Source organism: Mesoplodon mirus (genome assembly GCF_964341445.2).
Source record: "Mesoplodon mirus genome assembly, chromosome: 17".
Taxonomy (NCBI): Eukaryota; Metazoa; Chordata; class Mammalia; order Artiodactyla; family Ziphiidae; genus Mesoplodon; species Mesoplodon mirus.
In genome coordinates this window covers 58,305,227-58,332,473 of record NC_138993.1, presented here as the reverse complement: position 1 = coordinate 58,332,473, position 27,247 = coordinate 58,305,227, and positions in this window count along the sequence as shown.

The window sequence follows — 27,247 nt, the reverse complement described above, 5'->3', positions numbered from 1 at the left end:
TGTTTCAGAGAGATAGGCATTTTAAACTGGATCATGAAATGGATTGGGAGCCAAAAGGAAATCTGAGATAAATGAGAAGGCAAGCATGAGGTTTAGTGTAATATGAATTCATACAAAAAGCTCCTGCACAATTTAGAAAATGAGATGTGGAGATTTGTTCATGTTACTTCAGAGCAAACAAAATGTGAATTTAAAAGGAAAGTCAAGGAAAAAAAAAAGCAGACCTTTTAGAGTACGGGAAAAAGGTGGCCACAGACATGATTATAGATGCAAAATGAATGGAGATGAGCTGAGTTTTCTAAACGCAAATGATCAGAAAAAGTTGATGGATGATCAAAGAGAGGTAAATAAGCATAGAAACCTGAGCTTGAAAGTGTTCCAGATCAAGAAGGAGTTTTGATTTTGAAGTATCTAAACAGTATATAAAATCATTTTAATGAGCTCTTTGGGTCATCCCAAAATTCACAGGGAATATGGAATCAATTAGAGGTGATTTATCACAATTAATTTATATATTCCAGAAAAATAAACTTTCTAGACACATCCAAGCTGCTATGAAATAAGCAACAACAACAAAGCCATAATACTTCCCTCCTCTCCACAGAGTTAGAGATTTTTTTGGATATAATTGCCAGAAACACAAATTAAGCTGTTGTAAGTGAAAAAATAAATGTGAATTTAATCATTCACTTAAGTGGTTTGAAAAGAGGTCGAATTAGACTATGACAAAGTTCCACCCAGACATTAAAGAAATGTTATTAAGTATCTGTACCTACCTCTCTCAGCCTCTGAGCTTACTCCTGTTTGTGTTGCCTTCATTTTCTAGGCAGTTCTCTCCATATGGTGGGATTATACACCTACCTTCAGAATCAAGCATTTTCTCCATGGTTCATGAACAAAAAGATGCTGACAATAAAAACAACAAAAAATGACAAATACCACCATGTAAATTGTTAACTAAGGGAGAGTAACTTCCTGTTCTATTTTCTTCACCTAGTGTAGTTCTGTCTGTTACATGCATACCTCAGAGAGATCTCGGGTTTGGTTCCAGACCACCATAATAAAACGAATGGTGTTAGAGAATTTTCTAACTTCATTCTTTTACATGTAGCTGTCCATTTTCCCCAGCACCACTTATTGAAGAGACTGTCTTTTCCCATTGTATATTCTTGCTTCCACTGTCATAGATTAGTTGACCATAAGTGCGTGGGTTTACTTCTGGGCTATCTATCCTGTTCCATTGATCTGTAAGTCTACAAACTTATGGTTACCAAAGGGAAAACTTGAGCGGGAGGAATAAATTAGGAGTTTGGGATTAACATATACACACTACTATATATAAAATAGATAATCAACAAGGACCTACTATATAGCACAGGGAACTCTTTTTCATATTATTTTCCCCTGTAGGTTATTACAGCATACTGAGTATTCTGTGATAACCTACAGGGGAAAATAATCTGAAAAGAATGGATATATGTATATGTATAACTGAATCATTCTGCTGTACACCTGAAACTAACACAACATTTAAAATCAACTATACTCCGATATAAAATAAAAATTAAAGAACGTGAAATGAATGGGACAACAAAGTTCATCACAGATTTTTTTGGGGGTTTCCCAATGAATATAAAATATATCATATTACCCTATACTGTAGTCTATTAAGTGTTCAGTAGCATTATGTCTAAAAAAAATAAAAAATAATTTATTGCTAAAACATGCTATCATCTGACAACACAGGGTTGCCACAAACCTTCAATTTGTAAACAAACATGCTATCTGTGAAGCACAATAAAGCAAAGCACAATCAAATGAAGTATGCCTGTACTTTTACCACTGGAGAGTGGGGGAACAGTGGGATAAATGACTATCCACAAATAGAATAAACTGCTGTCCATTAGCAGTTCAAAGACTAGGTGCAGCCAATATTTAGTGAACACCAACAATGGGCCAGATACTCTGCTATCGGAGCATCAGTGAAAAAAGACACAAAGATTTCTGTTCTCATAGAGCTAAGGAAATGAGTTAAGGAAATCAGAATATAAATAGTAATCATAAAAATGCGAACATTATATAATATTTTAGAAGGTGATAGATGCTTTGCAAAAAATGATAAAGAGTTATGTTGAAGGAAAGGGCTTGAGAGTACAAGGATTGGGATATGGGGGGTTGGTACTTTAGATATGGTGCCTAGGGTAGGATTCACTGAGAAGTTCCTGCCAGGGCGAGACTTGCATGGAAGTGGGAGGTGGCCATGGAGAATATCATTCCTTCCAGGCCTAAGACAGAAACCTCTCAGATGTGGTAGAGGAATGGTGTGAAGGCTAGTGTGGTTAGAATGGGAAAGTGAGGACATGATGTCAGAAACTGCAACTCATTTTTGACTTTGACTTTTATTCTGAGTGAAGTGTGGAACCTTTAGAAGGTGTTGAGCAGAGGAATGACATAATCTAAATTATGTTTTTAAAAAGATCACTCTGGCTACTCTGTCGAGACTTCTCTGGCACATGGACAGAGAAGCAGTGAGATCAGTTAGTAGGAAATTGAGTAATCCAGGAGAGAACTGATGGTGTCTTGGACGAAGATACCTCCAGAGCCTCCTGGTTCTGGAAGAGACATTGAATAAGCAGAGAACACATGTCTACTATAACAATTTGGATTGCAATTTCTGTTTAATTTGGCTGATGCTTCATGGAGAGAAAAATGTAGCATTTTTCCTAAACAATTATAAGATTTTATTATAATATACCTAGTTATTAATAACATAGCTAACCATGGCTTTACTAATAACATTCTATACAGTTATACAGGACTCTTTTCTACCATTTATTTATACAATTATATTCTTCCCTTATTCTGTGAAGTAAGGAACCCAAATATTATCAATGCCTTTTTTATAAATAGAGAAATGGACAATCACTATAATTAAGTGTCTTACTCAACTCGAGATTTTCAAGAATTCCAAGTGTCAATCAACACTGAAAATGCACCCATTTTGTCCTGCTGTCTTCTGTCTTTTCTGTTTAAGATGCCATTCTTAGTGAAGACATGCAGCTGTTATCCATTTTCTTCCCATTCACTCCTTTTAACGCCTATGGAGTCTACTCTTAATATTTTGATTGCTCTTTGAAGAACAACCCTCCTGCTCAGCGATTCTCCACCCCTTCTCTCTTCCTTTCCCTGTAATGGAATTTAGAACGTTTGATGGGGAATTTCTTTTTTTCGTTTTGTCCTCAAACTCTCTCCCCCTTTGGTTCTAACAGTCTAATCTTAGGTGCTAGGGGAAGTTGATGTCTAGATTTTCCATTGAAAACCAGTGTGTTACATTCATATCATTTTAGCTTCAACATCTGGAACAGCCAAGTTCAGCTCACTTCCATGCTTACGATTATCTTTAGGAGACGTGAACTTGAATGCTTCACTACTATCTTAGGAATATTAATGATAATTTTGTGGGGATTCTTAAAACTTGCTATTCTTCTCATTTCTGGTGTCTGACCTTGACATTAGTGGTCTCCCAGTTGTCCCTGATTTCAAAATGTTGAATTATATTTGATACTAGCAGGTCCTTCACTCACTTTTGTTGATTTTTACTTCCAAGCTACTCTCAGAGTCAAACATTCTCCTTTATTTTCATTTCCATCAAACTGGACCTGGTACTCATTAGCTCATACCAGATCTAATTTGACAATATCACTTGATGATTTACTAGCTTCAAGGCAATGTATAATACTTACCTAAATACTGCATTCAGAAACCCTACGGTGACATTTTTCCCTACAGCTTCAGGCCTAAATAGTTCTGGTTCTCAATTTCATAACTAATTAGATATCAATTTACTTCTAAAATTTTGCTTTACCAATCCCTAGAATTTTCTGATTTGGCCAGAGGAAGGGAGCAGGGAACGAATGTTTGTGAAATGCCAACTGTATGCTGGTCATATGAGACAGGGAAGAAGATCATAAGAAAGGGACTTTAAAAAGAATATATAGTACATGGTATAGTCACTTCACAGAGAAGTTGATGAAGTTGATATGGTGATGTGACATGTTTTAGAGAAAATAGGAACAGCTCTTCTGAAAAGTGAAATCAGATGGCAAATGCTAGCACAGTTAGTTCATTTTGTTCTGCCTCTGGCAACGTGGAAGGATGAATTGGACACATACATAAATAATACAGGAACATTTTCTCCTATTACGCCTTTGGATCTTCAAAGTTGTAAACTGAAACAGTAGTCACAAGCTTATAACCTGAGTCTGAGCTAGCGCTGAAGATGAGGCAGACCCATAAGGGAACTCTTGGTCAATTCCAAGATCAGTGCTTTAGTCTGGTTTAGAGAAATTATTGGAAGTTCAGCACGGAAGCAGGTACATTTCAAGGAGCTAATGATTTTAATAATCAGGTTTTTCATACTCACTCAAGAAAAAAAAAAAAGGAAAAAATCCCAGTAAGATTTGGAACAAAAATATCTGTGCTATCCAGGATCTTTTTGCAAATTATCACTCTATATTTGGCATATGCTATTTAGTATTTCCTTTAAAATTAATTTCCTAATAAAATTTTGTAACAAATACATGTTGTGTGTGTGTGTTATGTGTATGCATGTGTGTGTGAAAGAGAGAAAAACAGAGACACAGAGGGAGGCACAATAACTTTTAGAAAATCTGCTTTCCACAGAAATGTTTTGTAGGGAGATTGAAGGTAAGGATATATATGATAAATCTGTGACAACAAAACTTCTGTCAAAGATGGTGAAACATCAATAAATAGAGAACTGAAGCCAAGAGCCTGGAGCCAGGTGGGGCGAATAAAAAGACAGGTCACTTCTCCTGGATACTTAATGAAACTAGAGAGGCATGGGATTCTGACCAAAAGTGGGTTGGAATTTGAGTCAGTTTCATCTGAATGGGAGGGGACAGGCTCCTCATCCGGGTCCAGTGGGTGCAGACACGGCATGCTGCTAGGCCTCATCACCTCACACCAGCTGTGGGAGCAGCCATGAGCTGGTGCACAATGCAGCCAGGGGTCTATTCTGCACTGTGAGGGAAGAGCACCTCTTTTCTCACCTTATTACCATGAAGTAAGAGAAGCACTAGTCCTGAAAGCCAGCACGCCAAGAGAATTCCAGAGTTCTCTTGTCAGTTAAAGCAATTAGGGAGATTCCAAAACAAGAAAAGCAGTAAGTAAACAAAAATCAGACCAGTTAAATTTGCATCTCTTAGGAAGGAGAACAAGCTGATATTTTTCTGCAAAGCTTCCTAGGTGATATTAATGTAAGCTAAAGTTGAGAACCATTGTTCTGGATGGGATTACAGACTTTGGTATATTCTAACCATTTGTACTTACTCTTTTTATAGCAGTTAATTCCATGAAGGAAATCCACATTTTCTTGGAATAGATTGGAGGTACCTTAAGAGCAGAGACTGATTTTTTGTTTTTGTTTATTTTTTATGTCTGTTATACCCTTAGTATCCAGCACATTGCCTGGCATATACTAGGTTCTTAGAAATATTTATTTTATGAATATTCATGATTGAATACATGATTGCATAATTCCATATCTTGTCTTTTGGTCCCACTGGTATTACCTCAGACATCTACTGACAGGCTGTTTTCTCTTTGTCCATGACTGGCTCCCCTGTCTATCACACACAGCCTGGGTAATTTCCTATAGTAATGCCAATAAAACAACTCTTCAGAGTGTCTCTTGTGAGGTTACCCTTTAAAGCCATCAGTACCAGACGTATTAGTTTCCTAGGGCCGCCATAACAAAGAATAGCAAACTGGATGGTTTAAAACAACAAAAATGTGTGCTCTTACAGGTCTGGAGGCTAGATGTCTGAAGTCAAGGTATCAGGCACACTCCCTCTGAAGGCTCTGGCAGAGAAGACTTCCTTGCCTCCTTTAGGCTCTGTTGACAGCGGGCATTCCTTGGCTGTGGCAGCCTAACTCCAGGTTTCTGCCCCCATTTTCTCTCTAGAAACTTCTCTGTCCTCTTCTACATGTAAGGATATAAATTATTGGACTTACACCACCACCCTAATTTCAGAATGGTTTAGTCTTGAGATTATTAATGAACTCCATGTGCAAACACCCTATTTCTAAAAAAGATCACAATCTGAGGTTCTGCGTGGGCATGACTTTTGGGGGAATGCTATTCGACTCACTATACTAGGATAGTCAAAGGACTAATTAGAAATTGTCTCTGTTGAGGGGTTAATGCTGTGTGAGTACCTTGACAAATACCCAATAGGACAGCTTTGCCAAACCAGGGAATTTCTAGTTTGAGTCAAAAACTAAATGTACTGCATTTCAAGAGCCAATAAAAACATGTAAAACATACCAAATAGTTTTTGTCTTGTTATTTCTGCAATTCTTTATTTTGCTTCACAGAGAAAACTACAATTGTTTGTTAAAAATTATCATTGAGTATCATATATGCAGATGTAAATGTTGTTTCTATATACAGGAACTTCATTAGGTAGATTCTAGATTCATCCTAATGACTCATAATACAACTTTAGCTGTAAAAATAATTTTTACTGTGGCAAGGAAAGCACATTCTTTTTTTTTGTGGTACGTGGGCCTCTAACTGTTGTGGCCTCTCCCATTGTGGAGCACAGGCTCCGGACGCACAGGCACAGCAGCCACGGCTCACGGGCCCAGCCACTCCACGGCATGTGGGATCTTCCCGGACCGGGGCGCGAACTCGTGTCCCCTGCATCGGCAGGCGGACTCTCAACCACTGCGCCACCAGGGAAGCCCGGACTCACTTTCTTTTATCTTGTAAAACATATCTGTGAATTAGTTATAACTAGACGTTTAAGAAACAGATTCTATTTAATTGATTGCATACAGTTTGAGTCACAATACAAAATTGGAGACTTCTTAGGTCAAGAAATTTCCTTCTATGTATTTAATTTATTCTATGGTATCTGTAAACGAAAAAAATAAGGATATGGACTCTGAAATGGTATATACGTTTCAGAATTGATCTTATGAAAATATTAGTAAAATCAATTTGTTACTCTTACCATGTGTAAATATGGGTGTTTTGGCTGTAAAATGTTATGTGAGTGGCTTTTACAATACAGGCATGCATACCTTGTTTTTTGTGTTTGGCAAATATTTTGGTTTTTTTACAGATTGAAGGTTGGTGGCAACCCTGCCTCAAGCAAGTCTATCAGTGTCATTTTCGAACAGCATTTGCTCACTCTGTGTCTCTGTGTCATATTTTGGTAATCCTTGCCATATTTCAAACCCTCCATCGGCAAACGGATTATGATTTGCCAAAGGCTCAGATGATGGTTAGGATTTTTTAGCAATAAAGTATTCTTAAATCAAATTATGTACATAGTTTTTATAGACGTAATGCTATTGCACACTTAAAAATCTACAGTATAGCGTAAACGTAACTTTTCTATGCACTGGGAAACCAAAAAATTTGTCTGATGCTTTATTGCAGTATTCATTTTATTGCATGGTCTGAAATCAAACCCACAATATATCTGAGGTATGCCTGTATCTTCAGCACCAAATCATGCATGAGCATCATCATAATAACAGTAAAATATTAATATTAAATGCATTTATGGAAAATAATAGTATACTAAAATCAGGCATACTTAAATAGTTATATTTTGATGTGTAGCTTCAGAATATAACATTTATGTTCAAACATCAATTAAGTATATTACATTTGTATAGATATATATTATAATATATATATTTCAAATATATGGCTTTAGGTTAAGTTTCCTTCTTAATGTTTAACAAGTAGAAGGAAATAACTGATGGATTAGAAAGCAAAGGCAATATGTTTTAATGTTTGCCTAGCAGCATTCTGATTAGTGAGAACAAGGAATTTTGTTTCTAACTCTTATAGCCTAAAGCTTGTTATAAACATGTAGGCAGTATTCATTTGAAGAAACTATCACTATCAAATGGTGACTCTGTGGGAAATCAAACACATTGTGAGAATTGTATAGATTACAACTTGTAAGATAAAGTGGGACATATTTAACTTGCTCTGTAGCTCAAAATAATTCACAGTGTTGAATAATAGCTTTATTAATGATCAGACAGAAGAGATAAGTAGCACATGAGACCTAAGAATGTTACAATTTTTGAAAAGAAAAAAAGGAAACCTAGGGAAGGCAGAGAACTGTATCAGAAAAAATAAAGGTGCATGAAAATATAAGTAAAGGATAAAATTGAACTTTAAAAATGTAGAATAAAAAAATCACAAGATGTTTGTTTATTGCCAATTTCAAGTTAACATGAAAATCAATCCTTAGAACCTCATAAAGTTTATTTAACATCATAGAAGAAACAATTAATTAAGGACAGTTTTTTCTTCCCTTAAAAAAATTCAATCTATTTTCTCATTCTATGGGCTTATTTACTCCCCCCTCCCCGCACTTCACCTATATTCCTATTTCTGTCTGCCTTTAAGATTTAACTTTGATTCTATTTTCCTACTTCTGTTTTTCTTCCCAAACTAGGATAAACCAAATAAATTTTTTCTTCTTTTTTCCTCCAATTTTATATCTTTTCCCAGAAGCAAAAATTGCCTGATGAGGTTATAAAAGAATCTAACAGAAGGAATGTCCATTGGCCTATTGCAAAAGTCAAGCAGAATTTATGGGTGCATGCCACATAACCTGCATTAATTTAATACAGGTTACAGGCTATTTCAAACTTGCACATGGAAAGACTCTAATTGGAGCATCTGTACTACATATGTGTCCATTTTTCTCCCTTCTCTTAAGGTTTCAAAGCTCAAATATTAGGTTTAAATGTAATTTTAATTAGTCCAGGACATTTAAAATTCATATTTATCTCTATACACATGAATACACACATGTATAAATACAATATATATTTTTTTACAAATGCATTGTGATCAAGAATTTCTGCTTCTCCATGGGATGGAGTAGTTTGCGTCAAGCGAGCATTCCAACCAAAGAAAACTAGAAAACCCAGATAAAATAGAGAAGTCATCTCTTTGAAGCTATCAGAGATCTGCAGTGGCAATGGTATCTAGAGGGGCTAAAACTCCAGAGATGAAAGACCTTCAGAGAGGTGAGTAGACGTCTGCAGCCACTTTTATTCTGGAGAACTTAACTATTTCTAATTCTGCACCGGTGTCCAAGAACTGGACCTTTGTGTTGGCAGAAGACTATTGGCAGTGGACAGAGAGCTTTTGGTGGGAATTTGTGCTCAAGAATGCAGGGCCTGTTCCAATCTGGGATTTTATAGGACTGGAACCAAAAAATCTAAGCCACGTTCTAAAATCAGGCAATATTCTCTCAATTTGGGGACAAAATGTTAGAGTCAGGTATTGATCAGGGGAGGGGTCCTAGATACTAGATCGATAGATTAAAAATTCTGGGTGATCAAGTGCACATCAGATGTAGACATCTTCCCTTGGGTCTTTCTCTGTGTGGACTGAGCACAGTCCTATTTAGGTTAAGGTGATCAACCTCCACTCTCTACCTGGTGGAGGGAAACCTTAATCATCACTCAGGGAAGTTAACATCATCTGGAGACTTTTAAAAACACAGTATCTATCATTAAAACAAAATTACTAAGCACACCCAAACCATATGACCAAAATGAAGAGAAAAACAATAAACTCAGATCTGCAGTGATTCACATGTTGGAATTAGCTGACAAGGACTTTAAAATAGCTTTGCTAAATATGTTACAGAAAATAAGGGAAAAAAATAAGGAATTTCACCTGAACACTGGCATCTATGAAAAAAGAATTGATTAGAAAGAAGCAGACAGGGTAACAGAAAAATAGACAAAAACCCTGGACACTTCATAAAAGAGGGACTTGAAATGACCAATAAGCATATGAAAACCTGTCAACTTTATTTTCGTCCAAGAAATGTAAATTAAAATCACAAGATGCTAACACTACACACCCACCATCATGAATATGAAGAAGAAGTCAGAAAATAGCAAGTATTGTTAAGCATGTGGAACAATTGGCATAAACAGTTACAATCATTTAAGAAAAAACTATTTGATAGTATTTTATACAGCAGAATATACAGATGCAGTTTGATCCAGAAATTCGACACCTTGGTAACTGTTTAACATGTATTAAATGAAAGATGTATAGAAAATATTCAACAGAGCTCTATTCATAATATTCAAAAGTTGAAACAACACAAAATGCCTTTTTACCGTAGAATTGGTATCGTGTATAAGAGTAGTATACTATCAAGCAATGAGAATACGTGAATAAAGACTGCACGAATCAACATAGAAGAATATCTCAAAAATAATATAGAGCAAAGTAAGCCAGGCACTAAAGAGTACATAATTTAGATTCCATTTACATTAAGTTAAAATAAAGGAAAATTTGATCTAAAGTGTTCAAGCTCAGGATGGGGGTTTTATGATTGGGGAACATAAAGAGCAATTTGAGAATATTAATGATATTCTGTTTCTAGATTTGTATGTTAGTTATATATCTGTATTAACTTTTTGAAAATTTACTGAACTGTACACTTATAATTTATATTCATTTCTTTTGTTATACTGTAATAGTATCATTAAAAATAATGACATTTAGGGCATCCCTGGTGGTGCAGTGGTTGAGAGTCCGCCTGCCGATGCAGGGGACACAGGTTCGTGCCCCGGTCCGGGAAGATCCCACATGCCGCGGAGCGGCTGGGCCCGTGAGCCATGGCCGTTGAGCCTGCGCGTCCGGAGCCTGTGCTCCGCAACGGGAGAGGCCACAACAGTGAGGGGCCCGTGTACCGAAAAACAAAAAAAATGACATTTAAAGTCCTGACAAATTTTAATAAACACAAGAGAATTTATTCTACCAAAGTCTTGTTGACCTTTACAGTAGTCATATTCAGACTTTACACTGCATTTATTTCTATTGATGAGACTAACACTACAAAATCTATTGCTTATAGTGTTGAAATTGTTCTTTAACTTCTTTGTACAAATTATTTTTGAAAATCAGAATTATTACTGTATTTTAAGCTCTTTCACCAATATTCAACGTATTAAAAATAAAAACAAAATAGTCAATGGCAAGGAACTTTAGACTACATCCAGTGATAAGATAAAACAGACTATGTAGAAAAGTAGAAACTTAGAAAAATTGTTTAGAAATCTGTGGTGACTTGTTCACTTTCTGGATAGCACTGAAATACTTATAAATCTAAAACAAAAGCAACTCAGATTATTAGGATGACGTTCCCATGGAGAAGTGAAAACGAAATAAGTGATTTTGCTCATGTGGTTTGTCCAAGAGCCTTGATATGACAATCTTGTTGATAAAAATGTAACCTAGTGAGCAGGACACTTTATTTAAAAGAGCTGGTTTACTCAGATATGGCACCACGCAGGTGCCATCAATATGACGTTTTAAGAAGTTTTTCTTTATAAACTAAGACAACATGCCAGGTTTTAGCCAAACATAAGCACAAAATATACAGGAATAGCCTCACTTTTTAATGTCCTATCTATTGAAGATTATGTTTAAAGGAGGGCACACAGAAATAGAGAGATTGTGAAGTCATATGTTTTCTGTAGCAGACTGAAGAGTAGATTTCCGATATCATTAAAGTTATAACTGCTGCATTCAAAATTAAAGAACACATATAAACCTCTAATATATCTGGCCTGCTGGTCTATCATTGTTCTTGAAATTTTCATCACATGTATCACTTACTGTTTTAATTTTCTATTTATTCAACATGGACAACATGACTTTTGCCCATAAGGCAAGTTCAGCTTCCACTTTATCATTAGCCATCACACTGCTTTAGAATTGTCCTAAATATTAAGGTAGGTTGCAACTTGATGTGAATTTCTTCAACAGTCCAGTGATCAGGAGACTAATGTTTCCTAGTAGGAAAACTCCCTTTACATGCAAGGCTTTCCTTTTCCCCCTTTGGCTTTTGGTGAAGCTGCTGTCCTGAGGTAAATGCTTTATTTGTAGCCCTTCCTTCTAAGAATCACTTTATATATGAGTCAGGCTTACATTTTGGTGTTGCTGACCAAGGAATGAGAGAGAAGGCAGTTGTGCACTTGGGGTTGTGCTTTTCCTTCCAGACCAGCCAATCAAATATTCTTAATCCAGAGCAACAAAAGGGGTTTTGTGCTGTGTGTTCACACTTGGGCCCATATTTCCAACACTCACGGCTGTTGATTTTCTCAACAAGAGAAGTGCCTGGTGGCCCTTGTGTGCTTGCCTGCTTCAGTCTGCTGAGATCAGTGTTTTGTGATGGAATTTGTTATGCTGGCGCCTTCTCCTGCTTTCCCAACTAAAGAAAAGTTCCATTTGTTATTTTCTGTGGATTTAAGATAAAGGTAAATTGTTCAAGTGCCTTGAGAGAAGTAAATTTAACAAGCTAAATATTCAGTACTATAATACAATATTAAATTACAATAAACCCTGACTTTGAAACAGAGGATCTCATTTCAAGTTCTGGCTCTGTCACTCCTGATTATAAAATTGGACAAGGTGTATCAGGCCCTGTGAAATACAATAATAATAGTTTTCATTTCTTAGTTTTGTCGTGGAGACTAAAAGAGTTAATTAATATACAGCAATTAGAATACCTGGAAGGTATTACATACAACATTAAGATTAGTCATTATTAATGTTATTATTATTACAGATATTCTTAACCAATTCTTCTAACATATGACTTGCTGCTTCAGAATTTCAAGTTGTATTAACACCTGGTTTTATTGATAATCTCTATGATTCAATACTGAGTAACATAACTTGTTTATAAAAATATAATGCAGGCAAAGGAGATTCATACATTTGATTTTAGTAGCTAATCGTTCATCTCAACAATCATTCAACTGTTAAATAATTACTTCATACCAGAAGAGTTAAAAAAGTGTAAGATATAATCCTGGTCTTCAAGGTCCTTGAAGTCTAATAGTGTTTACATTCTAGCAAAGAGAGGGGGAGAGAGAGAGAGAGAGAGAGAGGGAGAGAGAATAAATATGAATGACAGTTCCTGAAAGTGTTACAATTAGTTAAAAAACTTTGGCTCTGGTACATAACTCCATTAAATTAAATTCATTTATGTATTTATTTACTTATTTAGTGCCTTGATCCTTCATTCATTATTTTATAGATTAAAATGGTATTAAGTTTCCCACATATATTTACTATAAATAGCTATTATTATCCAGAAAAGTAAAATATAACTACACTATGTACCTCTAAAGATAGGACAAGTTTTCTTTACTTTAAGCCAAAAAAATAAAAACCAGCTTAAAAAAAATTCTAGGTGTCCTGGGATATGGATGGAAAGCATATTGTACCAAACAGTGGGTTTCCAAATATATATATATATATATGTAGAGAATATGTTATTTATATTGTCAAAGGAAATTTGCACCAGATAGAGTTAAACAGACAAGGAAGACTTTATTCAAGACTGCTGCAATAGGGGTCAAGATTACTGCAATACGGGAGAGGGACTGAACTCAACTCCACTTAACAACAGGAAGGAGAGTTTTAAGCACTGGGTAAGCTCGTGGAAAAGTACTAGGGGAAGTCTGTCAATGTGATTAGGCCATTTGTGTTCCCTAATAAGTACTTATGGAAGTTAGGCTCCTCTCTTCCCACAAAGATGAGGAAATATGGGTGCTATCTTTCTTGATGATGCTACCTTTCTTGATGAGTACATTCAAAAAGATAGTTCTCAGATCCATGAGAAAGACATTCTTGGCTTATAAAACTGGCAAGAGGCTGGGAGAAGATTTATCTCTCAAAGGGGAAGAGAAAAAAATTTATAATTCGAAGTTTTCTAAATTAAGTGCTCCAGGAAAAGGGATGTCAGGGGCCTAGAGTCTGAGAGAATCTGGCTAAGGGGAAGAGTAAGGATGCCTTGGTCAATTTTCTCCTTCAAAATACATATTTGAAGCTATATTTTAGATTAGAAAACAAAACTGGAAATGAAACAACAAAAGCCAGTAACAACAACAAAAATGAAGATTTCCACAGTAAATACATACCCAAACATGTGAGAAGAAAGTTCCAATATATGACCATGTTGGTAATTCAGTCTTGCTGTTTAATATTTAACAAGACTTGCAAATAGTGATAATGAGATGTCACAAAAGACCAAGATAAATAAGCACTTAACATAGACCAATGTCTAATGGTTATAGAAAAGTGCAGATACACCACTGTTTTTGGATTTTGAATTTAAACCCATTGCTATCTTAATGCACAACATAATGATTCAAAGGCTGCCCCTATTTGCCAGATTATATTTCATTCAATATGAACAGATGGTCTCTCATTTAGACAAATTGTACCTCAAAACAAAAGATTCAATTCCCCGCTTTACAGAAGATGCATGTTCTGCCAACAATTTTTCTAAGTAAGTGTATTAGATAAATACGAAAAACATTTGAAATTATGGTTAAATTACCTATCTGCACTGGAGGTTTCCTGTGGACCACATTTTCATTTCTAGTTTTGTAAGTTAGAATATATTTTGAATTCTGTTCCATTGATGAAACATATTTTTAATGCCAGTGACACTGACATTTCAAATTATAGGTGATTACTGCTGAATTACCAAGACTTGCAATTAAATTATAAAATGGGACCAGAGAACTATATAAAAGCTGTACTCAACTTTCTAAATAGCTCTAAAGCATTTAAAAATACAATTCTCTATAATTTTTGAACAATTGCTGGTAATTATTTAGTGAAGGTGAAGGAAGGAAGGACAAGAGTCTCTCACAAGGAAGAAAATGAGAGCTTGATGTAGATTATATGTTGTTTTTCAATTTAAACAAGAAAAACTGCCATCTCAATATGTGAACAATTATATAATCATAGTCATTGCATTACCATCGCTGTCACCATCATTATAATCATCATCAGTATCATATCACCATCATCATATATGAACCTCAGAGGGGAAAAAAACCCCAAAACAAAACAAAAACTAAATACATTTCCCTTAGCTCCAAATACTGCTCCAAGTATTGCTTCTGTTTCTCTTGATCAATTTACGAGCTTCCTACCTCTGTTTCATCTCTGTCCATCAGCATTTGCTGAAAATCTCCACAGAAACTGCTCTCTTAACAGCATCAAACACATAATTGTGCACTGCTGAATCCAGTGTCAGCAATTTAACCTCATCATCTTTAAGACCACTGCCTTTAACATCATCACTTGTCCCAATCTCTGTAAATGATACCAAATCCACCTAGTTGCCCAAGCCCCTAAACTGAGATTATGTTTGGTTCTTGGTTCTCCATTCCTCTATGTTCAATCTCTAGAGAGGTTACATACATTTACTGTTGTATCTCCAAACTGCCACTAATCTTGTGTAAGTCACTCAATATTGTCTGTTACTGCATTTTCCCCTAACTTGTCACCCTTTTTCTCATGTACCCCTCCCATCCATTCTCTACAGGATATACAAAATTACCTTAAATAAAGAGGATCATATTACTCCACTTAAAATTTTGCACTGATTCTCCAGTGTATTTTGATTTAAAATTAAAACTCACTTAAATGACCCGTTAGAGCTCCTACTTATCTAAAAAAACTACAGTTTCTTCATTTTTCTTCTTGCCCATTTAGTTCTAACTGGTCTGGTCTCTCCATTTCTTAATCATAGCCACTGCCTTCCTGTCTTAAGGCCTTCACACATGAGGTTGTTCCTTCCTGGTAAGTTCTTTTCCCAGATTTTTCCACGGCTGTTTTCTATCCTTGTGTGTGCATATGTCCAAACTCATCAGATTGTATACATTAAATATGTGCAGTTTATTGCATATCATTTATATGTTAATAAAGCTGTTAAAAGACTTTGTTTTAAAGTTGCCACTCCAGAAATACTTTACCTCATCTCTGTCTTAATTTTTCTTCAATTTTCTCCAACTCTTTACCCTATTTATTTTGCACGGATCCTGTTAACTTACTTTGTAACTGAATATTTGCTTGCTTACTTTTTTATTGTAATCATGGAGAAAGTACCTATCAGCTCTGACGATTTCCTATGGGATACATTTTTATTTAGATTTGTAAGTCAGAAAATATTTTTTAAATTCTATTCCATAAATGAGACTAAATTATGATAATGCTGACCTCAGTAAATGCTCTAAATGCTAAAGATCATGTATGTACTGTTTACTGCTTTATATTCAGTGTCTAGCACAGTATATGGCACATGAGGTCAAATATTAATATGAGTTAGTTATAAATTATATATAAGTGTATTTCCAATCAATTAATGGAGTAAGATAAAGGATTACTCTTCTCCACAGAAAAAGTTTTACAAATTCCCATCACTTTATTAACCACAGTATAGGAGATTTTTAAAATACTTTTCTTCTGCAAAGACAGGAAAATATTTTAAACTGAAGACTGCATTTCATTATGCCACATTTAATAGAAACCCAAATGTAAAAATCCATACCAACTCCTCTTATATAAAACACTATTTTTTGATGGTGACATTCTCTTGACAAACACGTTCCTTGGTAGAATAGGTTGTTAGCCTAATCTACCAAGGAGAAAATTTAAATTACAAAAATAAAATGAGAGGCTCCCAAGCATTATATCTTAGGCTTCTGCCTTGATTTCTTAGGTACTAAATTGTCCTACTGGTTTGGAAGGAACACTGTATAGCTGCAGCTTATTGATGGAAATTTCTGAATTTAAGCAGTTAGATGTTATCAAGAGAAAAATAATTTTATATCAACTGCACATTTCTTCCTCTCCTTTGAGAAACAGAACAATAAATACATATATAAAAGGACTTTGAAAAGAGGTTTGCACTGTAAGTCCGAAACTGAAAGAAGAGGAACATCTTCCACACTCTACTTGAGCACAGCTGGAAGGCTTAATGAATAAGAACACTGAGCTCTCCTTTAGAACAAGGTTAATTTAGAGATTTTCTGCCTGCAGAATTATCCATAAATTAACTTCTACAACCTATAACATTTTTATTAGCTCTTTCAGGAGAAAATTTGAAAGTGATGTGTATAAAAATCCTATAATCTTACATTTTCTGCTTAAGAAATGAGATGAAATACCGAACAGAAATGTTTCTGTGCTGTATCTTCTGCTTATCAATTAGCAGTGTTATCAAAATACATGAGTTTTAGACATGAATAAAAAACTAAACTGTGTGATTAGAAACATTTCCTGCTTTGATAATTTTTTCAATATGACTTCTAGTGCTTATTTTAAATATGAAGTTGTCCTCTTGCTTATCAAGTTTGCTATAATCCATTGTGAATTACTTGTCAAGAGACCTATTTTTTTCCACTCCTGTTTTCTAGTGCCTGATTATATGAACTTTATCACTTATTTAACCACTTTTTCTAAATTAACCAGGTTTCCTAAGCAACAAAATGAGTTTTGGCCTAAAAATAATTACTGACAGACCATCTATCATTAATAAATTAGGATTGACCTACTTTATTATTAAATAACGTATGACTAACCTTTCCAACCTAATCAAATTATACAGTGGTATTTTGCCAAAAAGGCATTCCTTTTACGGAACTGGTTTAGAATATATTTCAACTATTTTAATTTACGTGTCCCTCATTATTTTAAAATTCTGCAGTTTTGCTATATTCACAGGACATTTGTGCTTTCTCTTCTGTAAAACACTTGGAAGGGTTTGCTTATGTTTATACTTCCCTGCTCCTCTTTTTTCTTATGTTTTTCAAAGGAGTTTCTTCATATATTTCAGATTATAATCCTTTGGTAAATAATTGTGCTGAAATAATAGTTCCCAATTTTTGCCTTCTTTTACCGTCTCACACTTTTTAATCTGTATTTTTAGGAGCAAACTTCTTAAATTTAATATAGTTCTATTTATTTAATATAGTTTAATATAGTTTATTTAATATAGTTCTATATTAATTTAATAGAGTTCTATTTATCATTTCTTTCTTTTATGGTAAATTATTTTAAGTTTTGTTAAAAATTTTTTTCCTTACAGAGAAACAGGAACATTTATAGGGTAATTTTTATTATTCACTAATTAATATTTTAAAGGATACTTCAAATTCTGGATATTACATATTCATCAAATCATATTCATTAATTCATATTAATTAATCTATACTATTTCACTTCAAAGTCTAATTGATTTTAGTATGATGTGTGATAAGAACCCTATTTCCTATTTTCATAGGAAAAGTCAGTATTCCCAGAATCATTTAATAAATAGTCCGTCCTTTCACCCCCTGACCTACAGTGTCCACTCTGCCTTGTATTATGTTTCCGTGTGTGTGGACTTATTTCTGGCTCTCTATTCTGTCCTGTCACAAGGAAGCCCTCCTCTTCACATTTAAACTCTGACAGCCCATGGCAGGCCTTTCTCACTCGGCTGGGCCTCTGACAGAAGACACCGCATCATTTGCCTCTACGTGTGGACATCTCCTTGTTCTGCCTTGGATCTTACAGAGCAGACCTCTCTGCCTGACCCCCTCACAGTGCTTAGGCTGCTTCATCTCACACTAGGTTTGCTCGCAGCCTTTTTGGGATCTGTCACCTTCACTGGGCCTTACCCCAACTGTATCCTTCCTCACCCCATCAGGCCCTGGCACCCAATTCAGATTGGCCCCGTGTGTGACTGACGTCCTCACCTTGCCTAGGCTCTGACCCCCGAGCTGGGGCATTTCCCTCCTTGACTGTGTCCCTTATAGTCTCTTCAGAATCAAAACAACAGAATTAAACTCTCCCTCAGCTCAAATGATGGAGTTTGAAGAAAAAAGTAAAATCAGCAGGGACCAAAGGGTTCTGCTGTTCTTCAGCAAATAATTATTCCATTAAGGAATATCTGCCCAACTAATGAGCAGATGAAAAAACAAACAAACTATATATATATATATATATATATATATATATATATATATATATATATATATATATATATATATATGCCAGAATCTAGCAGATAAAATAATGCTAAATAATTTTTAGTGAATAAGTGAATGAATATTTTTAACAAATAATTAAGTGAATAAATAAGTTATTAGATAAAATATTAAAAGTATTAGAAAAACATCATAATTGTAGCTACTATAAAGCTGGGTAGAACTTCATGGATTTCCATAAGGGTAATTTCACTTGTAATTTAATGATTTCACTTGGAATTTCTGATAGATGGACAAGGTTTTTTTTTTTAACATCTTTATTGGAGTATAATTGCTTTACAGTGGTGTGTTAGTTTCTGCTTTATAACAAAGTGAATCACCTATACATATACATATATCCCCATATCTCCTCCCTCTTGCATCTCCCTCCCACCTTCCCTATCCCACCCCTCTAGGTGGTCACAAAGTACCGAGCTGGTCTCCCTGTGCTATGCGGCTGCTTCCCACTAGATATCTATTTTACATTTGGTAGTGTATATATATCTATGCCACTCTCTCACTTCGTCCCAGCTTACCCTTCCCCCTCCCCATGTCCTCAAGTCCATTCTTTAGTAGGTCTACGTCTTTATTCTCATCTTGTTCCTAGGTTTTTCATGACCTTATTTATTATTTTTTTTTAGATTACATATATATGTGTTAGCATACAGTATTTGTTTTTCTCTTTCTGACTTACTTCACTATGTATGACAGACTCTAGGTCTATCCACCTCACTACAAATAACTCAATTTCATTTCTTTTTATGGCTGAGTAATATTCCATTGTATATATGTGCCATATCTTCTTTATCCATTCATCTGTTGATGGACACTTAGGTTGCTTCCATGTCCTCGCTATTATAAATAGAGCTGCAATGAACATTGTGGTACATGACTCTTTTTGAATTATGGTTTTCTCAGGGTATATGCCCAGTAGTGGGATTGCTGGGGCATATGGTAGTTCTATTTGTAGTTGTTTAAGGAACCTCCATACTGTTCTCCATAGTGGCTGTATCAATTTACATTCTCACCAACAGTGCAAGAGGGTTCCCTTTTCTCCACACCCTCTCCAGCATTTATTGTTTGTAGATTTTTTGATGATGGCCATTCTGACTGGTGTGAGGTCATTGTAGTTTTGATTTGCATTTCTCTAATGATTGGTGACATTGAGCATCCCTTCATGTGTTTGTTGGCAATCTGTATATCTTCTTTGGAGAAATGTCTCCTTAGGTCTTCTGCCTATTTTTGGATTGGGTTGTTTGTTTTGTTGATATTGAGCTGCATATGCTGCTTGTAAATTTTGGAGATTAATCCTTTGTCAGTTGCTTCATTAGCAATTATTTTCTCCCATTCTGAGGGCTGTCTTTTTGTCTTGTTTATGATTTCCTTTGTTGTGCAAAAGCTTTTAAGTTTCATTAGGTCCCATTTGTTTATTTTTGTTTTTATTTCCTTTTCTCTAGGAGGTGGGTCAAAAAGGATCTTGCTGTGATTTATGTCATAGAATGTCCTGCCCATATTTTCCTCTAAGAGTTTTATAGTGTCTGGCCTTATATTTAGGTCTTTAATGCATTCTGAGTTTATTTTTGTGTATGGTATTAGGGAGTGTTCTAATTTCATTCTTTTACTTGTAGCTGTCCAATTTTCCCAGCACCACTTATTGAAGAGGCTGTCATTTCTCCATTGTGTATTCTTGCCTCCTTTATCAAAAATAAGGTGACCATAGGTGCGTGAGTTTATCTCTGGGCTTTCTATCCTGTTCCATTAATCTATATTTCTGTTTTTGTGCCAGTACCTTACTGTCTTGATTACAGTAGCTTTGTAGTATAGTCTGAAGTCTGGGAGACTGATTCCTCCAGCTCCGTTTTTCTTTCTCAAGATTGCTTTGGCTATCCGGGGTCTTTTGTGTTTCCATACAAATTGTGAATTTTTGAGTTCTCGTTCTGTGAAAAATGCCATTGGTATTTTGACAGGGATTGCACTGAATCTGTAGATTGATTTGGGTAGTATAGTCATTTTCACAATGTTAATTCTTCCAATCCAAGAACATGGTATATCTCTCCATCTGTTTGTATCATCTTTAATTTCTTTCATCAGTGTTTTATAGTTTTCTGCATACAGGTCTTTTGTCTACTTAGGTAGGTTTATTCCTATGTATTTTATTCTTTTTGTTGCAGTGTAAATGGGAGTGTTTCCTTGATTTCTCTTTCAGGTTTTTCAACTTTATTGTATAGGAATGAAAGAGATTTATGTGCATTAATTTTGTATCCTGCTAATTTACCAAATTCATTGCTTAGCTCTAGTAGTTTTCTGGTAGCATCTTTAGGATTCTCATGTCATCTGCAAACAGTGACAGCTTTACTTCTTTTTTTCTGATGTGAATTCATTTTATTTCTTTTTCTTCTCTGTTTGATGTGGCTAGAACTTCCAAAACTATGTTGAATAATAGTGTGGGAGTGGACAACCTTGTCCTGTTCCTGATCTTAGAGGAAATGATTTCAGTTTTTCACCATTGAGAACAAAGTTGGCTGTAGGTTTGTCATATATGGCCTTTATTTTGTTGAGGTAAGTTCCCTCTATGCCTACTTTCTGAATGGTTTTTATCATAACTGGGAGTTGAATTTTGTTGATAGCTTTTTCTGCCTCTATTGAGATGATCATATGGTTTTTCTCCTTCAGTTTGTTAATATGGTTTATCACATTGACTGATTTGTGTATATTGAAGAATACTTGCATTCCTGGGATAAACCTCACTTGATCATGGTGTATGATCCTTTTAATCTGCTGTTGGATTCTGTTTGCTAGTATTTTGTTGAGGATTTTTGCATCTATGTTGATCAGTGATATTAGCCTGTATTTTTCTTTCTTTGTGACATCTTTGTCTGGTTTTGGTATCAGGGTGATGGTGGCCTCACAGAATGAGTTTGGAAGTGTTCCTCCCTCTGCTATACTTTGGAAGAGTTTGAGAAGGAGAGGTGTTAGCTCTTCTCTAAATGTTTGAAGGAATTCGCCTGTGAAGCCATCTGGTCCTGAGCTTTTGTTTGTTGGAAGATTTTTAATTACAGTTTCAATTTCATTACTTGCGATTGGTCTGTTCATATTTTCTATTTCTTCCTGGTTCAGTCTTGGAAGGTTGTGCTTTTCTAAGAATTTGTCCATTTCTTCCAGGTTGTCCATTTTATTGGCATAGAGCTGCTTGTAGTAATCTCTAATCTTCCTTTGTATTTCTGCAGTGTCAGTTGTTACTTCTCTTTTTACATTTCTAGTTCTATTGATTTGAGTCTTCTCCCTTTTTTTCTTGAAGTGTCTGTCTAATGGTTTATCAATTTTGTTTATCTTCTCAAAGAACCAGCTTTTAGTTTTATTGATCTTTGCTATTTTTTCCTTCATTTCCTTTTCATTTATTTCTGATCTGATCTTTATGATTTCTTTCCTTCTGCTAACTTGGGGTTTTTTTGGTTCTTCTTTCTCCAACTGCTTTAGGTGTAAGATTAGGTTGCTTATTTGAGATGTTACTTGTTTCTTGAGGTAGGATTTTGTTGCTCTAAACTTCTCTCTTAGAACTGCTTTTGCTGCATCCCATGGGTTTTGGGTCATCGTGTTTTCATTGTCATTTGTTTCTAGGTATTTTTTGATTTCCTCTTTGATTTCTTCACTGATCTCTTGGTTATTTAGTAGTGTATTGTTTAGCCTCCATGTGTTTGTATTTTTTACAGATTTTTTCCTGTAATTGATATCTAGTCTCAGAGCTTTGTGGTCAGAAAAGATACTTGAAATGATTTCAATTTTCTTAAATTTACCAAGGCTTGATTTGTGACCCAAGATATGATCTATCCTGGAGAATGTTCTATGAGCACATGAGAAGAAAATGTATTCTGTTGTTTTTGGATGGAATGTCCCATAAATATCAATTAAGTCCATCTTGTTTAATGTAGCATTTAAAGCTTGTGTTTCCATATTTATTTTCATTTTGATTGATCTGTCCATTTGTGAAAGTGGGATGTTAAAGTCCTCTACTGTGACTGTGTTACTCTCACTTTCCCATTTTATGACTGTTAGCATTTGCCTTATGTATTGAGGTGCCCCTATGTTGGGTGCATAAATATTTACAATTGTTATATCTTCTTCTTGGTTTGATCCCTTGATCATTATGTAGTGTCCTTCTTTGTCTCTTGTAATAGTCTTTATTGTAAAGTCTATTTTGTTTGATATGAGAATTGCTACTCCAGCTTTCTTTTGATTTCCATTTGCGTGGAATTTCTTTTTCCATCCCCTCACTTTCAGTCTGTAAGTGTCCCCAGGTCTGAAGTGGGTGTCTTGTAGACAGCATATATACAGGTCTTATTTTTGTATCCATTCAGCCAGTCTATGTCTTTTGGTTGGAGCATTTAATCCATTTACCTTTAAGGTAGTTATTGATATGTATGTTCCTATTACCATTTTATTAATTGGTTTGGGTTTGTTATTGTAGTTCTTTTCCTTCTCTTGTGTTTCCTGCCTAGAGAAGTTCCTTTAGCATTTGTTGTAGAGCTGGTTTGGTGGTGCTGAATTATCTTAGTCTTTGCTTGTCTGTAAAGGTTTTAATTTCTCCAATGAATCTGAATGAGATCCTTGTTGGGTAGAGTCATCTTGGTTGTAGGTTTTTCCCTTTCATCACAGCTGTTAACCTTATGGGGATCCCTTGTATGTTATTTGTTGCTTTTAATATTTTTTCTTTGTATTTAATTTTTGATAGTTTGATTAATATGTGTCTTGGCATGTTTCTCATTGGATTTATCCTGTATGGGACTCTCTGAGCTTCCTGGACTTGATTGACTATTTCCTTTCCCATATTAGGGAAGTTTTCAACTATAAGTTCTTCAAATATTTTCTCAGTCCCTTTCTTTTTATCTTCTTTTCTGGGACTCATATAATTCGAATGTTGGTGTGTTTAATGTTTTCCCAGAGGTCTCTGAGACTGTCATCAATTCTATTCATTCTCTTTTCGTTATTCTGCTCTGCAGTAGTTATTGCCTGTACTTTATCTTCCAGGTCACTTATCTGTTCTTCTGCCTCAGTTATTCTGCTATTGATTACTTCTATAGAATTTTAAATTCCATTTATTGTGTTGTTCATCATTGTTTCTTTGCTCTTTAGTTCTTCTAGGTCATTGTTAAACATTTCTTGTATTTTCTCCATTCTCTTTCCGAGATTTTGGATCTTTACTAACATTACTCTTTATTCTTTTTCAGGTGGACTGCGTATTTCTTCTTCATTTATTTGGTCTGGTGAGTTTTTACCTTGTTCCTTCATATGTTGTGTGTTTCTCTGTCTTCTTATTTTGCTTAACTTACTGTGTTTGAGGTCTCCTTTTTGCAAGCTGCATGTTCGTAGTTCCTGTTGTTTTTGGTGTCTCCCTCCAGTGGCTAAGGTTGTTTCAGTGGGTTGTGTAGGCTTCCTGGTGGAGGGGACTGGTGCCTGTGTTCTGGGGGATGAGATTGGATCTTGTCTTTCTGGTGGGCAGGACTGCGTCTGGTTTTGGGGTGTCTGTGACCTTATTATGATTTTAGACAGCTTTCTCCTAATGGGTGGTGTTGTGTTCCTGTCTTGCTAGTTGTTTGACACAGGGTGTCCAGCACAGTAGCTTGCTTGTCATTGAGTGGAGCTGGGTCTTAGCGTTTAAATGGAGATCTCTGGGAGAGCTTTTGCTGTTTGATATTATGTGGAGCTGGGAGGTGTCTGGGGGACCAATGTCCTGATCTCAGCTCTCCCACCTCAGAGGCACAGGCCTGACAACTGGCCAGAGCACCAAAACCCTGTCAGCCACATGGGTCATAAGCAAAGGGAGAAAAAAAGAATGAAAGAAAGAAAAATAAATAAAATAAAGTTATTAAAAAAATAAATTAAAAAATTATTAGAAAGAAAAATAAGAAGAAAAAAAAGTAACAAATAAAGAAGAGAGCAGCCACAACAAAATCCACCAATGATAACAAGTGCTAAAAAGTACACACACAAAAAAAACAAACAGGGGGCCTCCCTGGTGGCGCAGTGGTTGAGAGTCCGCCTGCCGATGCAGGGGATACGGGTTCGTGCCCCGGTCTGGGAGGATCCCATGTGCCGCGGAGCGGCTGGGCCCGTGAGCCATGGCCGCTGGGCCTGCGCATCCGGAGCCTGTGCTCCGCAACGGGAGAGGCCACAACAGTGAGAGGCCCGCATACTGCAAAAAGAAAACAAACAAACAAACAAACAAACAAACACACACACACACACAAAAAAAATCGGACAGACAGAACCCAGGACAGATGGTAAAAGCAAAGCTATAGACACAATCATACAAAGAAACATGCACATACATGCTCACAAACAGAGAAAAAGGAAAAAAATATATATATATACAAAAGGAAGAGAGCAACCAAATCAATAAACAAATCTACCAATGATAATCAATTCTAAATACTAAACTAAGATAAACATAAAACCAGAAACAAATTAGATGCAGAAAGCAAACCCCAAGTCTACAGTTGCTCCCAAAGTCCACCACCTCAATTTTGGGATGATTCATTGTCTTTTCAGGTATTCCAGAGATGCAGGGTACATCAAGTTGATTGTGGGGATTTAATCCACTGCTCCTGAGGCTGCTGGGAGAGATTTCCCTTTCTCTTGTTTGTCCGCACAGCTCCTGGGGTTCAGCTTAGGATTTGGCCCCGCCTCTGCATGTAGGTCACCTGAGGGCAGCTGTTCTTCGCTCAGACAGGATGGGGTTAAAGGAGCAGCTGATTAGGGGGCTCTGGCTCACTCAGGCAGGGGGGAGGGAGGGGTATGGAGTGCAGGGCGAGACTGTGGTGGCAGAGGCCAGTGTGTGGTTGCAACAGCGTGAGGCGTGACGTGTTTTCTCCCCTGGGAAGTTGTCTCTGGATCATGGGACCCTGGCAGTGGCGGGCTGCACAGGCTCCCAGGAGAGGACGTGTGGATAGTGACCTGTGCTTGCACACAGGCTTCTTGGTGGTGGCAGCAGCAGCCTTAGCATTTCATGCCCATCTCTGGGGTCTGCGCTGATAGCCGTGGCTCACGCCTATCTCTGGAGCTCGTTTAGGCAGTGCTCTGAATCCCCTCTCCTCTCGCACCCCCAAACTATGGTCTCTTGCCTTTTCGGCAGCTCCAGACTTTTTCCCGGACTCCCTCCCGGCTAGCTGTGGTGCGCTAGCCCTCTTCAGGCTGTGTTCACATAGCCAACCCCAGTCCTCTCCCTGGGATCTGACCTCTGAAGCCCGAGCCTCAGCTCTCAGCCCCTGCCTGCCCTGATGGGTGAGCAGACAAGCCTCTCAGGCTGGTGAGTGCTGGTCGGCACCCATCCTCTGTGCGGGAATCTCTACACTTTGCCCTCCGCACCCCTGTTGCTGCGCTCTCCTCTGCGGCTCCAAAGCTTCCCTCCTCTGCCACCTGCAGTCTCCGCCCGTGAAGGGGCTCCTAGTGTGTGGAAACCTTTCCTCCTTCACAACTCCCTCCCACTGGTGCAGGTCCTGTCCCTATTCTTTTGTCTCTGTTTTTTCTTTTTTCTTTTGCCCTACCCAGGTACGTGGGAGAGTTTCTTGCCTTTTGGGGGGTCTGAGGTCTTCTGCCAGCGTTCAGTAGGTGTTCTCTAGGAGTTGTTCCATATGTAGATGTATTTCTGATGTATTTGTGGGGAGGAAGGTGATCTCCACATCTTACTCCTCCACCATCGTGAAGGTCTCTCTCAATGGATAAATTTTTGATGTACATATTTACTTTTCAGCTACTCTACTCTTCTGTTAGGGAACAGATAATATTGTTTAAAAGAAGTCAAAGTCTTAACAGAATATATGAGCCTATGAAGGGTAGGAAAGTTTTTCAGATAAGTATGAAAGAACATTTAAATAGAGCTTATAACGTAGGGGATAAAAGGAAAAAATTGTTAAAGGTGGGCTTCAGTAAGAAAAAATAACTTATTTGAAGATAATTTTGGTTAAGAAAAAATAAAAATATAGAGTTAGAATGGGTACAGGATTTGGAAGGTATAAAAAGCCTAAGGAATAATGCATGCTTAACTTGTTATGAAGTAGGGAACATTAATTTGAACAAGGAGATGGTACAGTAAAAAGAAGAATGCAGGGTAGACTAAACCAGAAAAAATGTCACATAAACAAACTACAAGAAAAATTTAGATGCCTATGCACAAGATACTGCTGGTGTATTATAGTGGCAAAAAATAGAAAAAGGATTGACAAATAACCATATATGAGTTTATGATTCTAATTGATTTATAAAGTTCACAATTACTCAAGAATATTATCAAATTGGGATGTGGTAAAATTAGTTTTTATTTTCTTTTTTGGATCTTCTCACTCTT